The sequence below is a fragment of the Canis lupus genome, chromosome 10 (assembly GCF_003254725.2).
Source record: "Canis lupus dingo isolate Sandy chromosome 10, ASM325472v2, whole genome shotgun sequence".
NCBI lineage: Eukaryota > Metazoa > Chordata > Mammalia > Carnivora > Canidae > Canis > Canis lupus.
The window spans coordinates 30,586,324-30,587,385 of record NC_064252.1 but is presented as its reverse complement, the minus strand read 5'-3'; the positions used below and the strand labels follow the sequence as shown (position 1 = coordinate 30,587,385).

General features: G+C 45.8%; 1 pseudogene; it reads right to left on the bottom strand.

Moving 5' to 3' along the window:
- Window positions 1-242: 242 nt before the first annotated feature.
- LOC112675002 (40S ribosomal protein S10-like) lies at window positions 243-739 on the bottom strand (annotated as a pseudogene).
- Window positions 740-1,062: the final 323 nt, after the last annotated feature.

Below are 1,062 nucleotides of genomic sequence, written 5' to 3'. Positions count from 1 at the left end.
CAGACATCTTGAGACAGAGGGGTTTTTTTTTTGTTGTTTTTTATTTTTTAATAGATGAGGAAACCAAAGCCCAGAAAGGTTAAGTCACATGGCTGAAGTCACACAGCAAGTAAATGACCTAGTTGGAATTTGAATCTAACCCAGAGACTGCAGAGTCCTTTCTCTTTACATTTAATGCCAGCTTCCAGAGCCATTTTTTTTTTCTGGCTACAGATTTATTCAGCACAAAACAATCTCCAACTTTACTGAGGTGGCTGACCACGTCCACCACCAAATCCACCTCCAAACTGGAACTTGGTTGCTGACCCTGTCCTGGCCTCAGCTTTCTTGTCGGCCCCAGGGGGCACAGCGCTTCATCTGTAGGTGTCTCTGTTAGCTTCCCCTCCTGTGAGTCTTGCAGGTCGCTCTCTCTCCAGACCTTTGGGCAGTGGCCTGCCAGTCCCAGGTCTGCTGCGGTGCAGAGTGGCAGGCACATTCTTGGGGGGTAGGTGGAGGTAATCACCGAGATACTGGACACTCTCGTTGGTAAGGTACCAGAAGAAATGTCTCCAGGTGAACTGTTCTTTACGTAGCGTCGGAATTTGAGAAACTGCATGGTCTACATGATGTGAAGGTTGGGCACATTCTTGTCGGCCAATTCAGGGTGTTTGGGCATGTGGATGTCCTTCTTGGCCACTATCACCCCCTCCTTGAAAAGGAGTTCATAAATGGCGATTTGGTTCTTCTTGAGCATCAACATCTCGGTGACTCCAGAGCCATTTGCATCAAAATCACATCTAAGTTTTGGGGAATTTGGCTGGCTCAGTTGGTGGAGTATGTGACTCTTTTTTTTTTTTTTCCATTTTTCTCAATTTAAAATCAATCAATTAACATGTAGTGTATTATTCGTTTCAGAGGTAGTTTAGCAATTCATCAGTTGCATAGAACACCCAGTGCTCATCCCATCATGTGCCCTCTTTAATGCCCATCACCCCATGACCCCATCCCCCCACTTCCAATGACCGTCAGTTGGTTCCCTATAGTTAAGAGTCCTTTATGGTTTGTCTCCTTCTCTGATTTCAC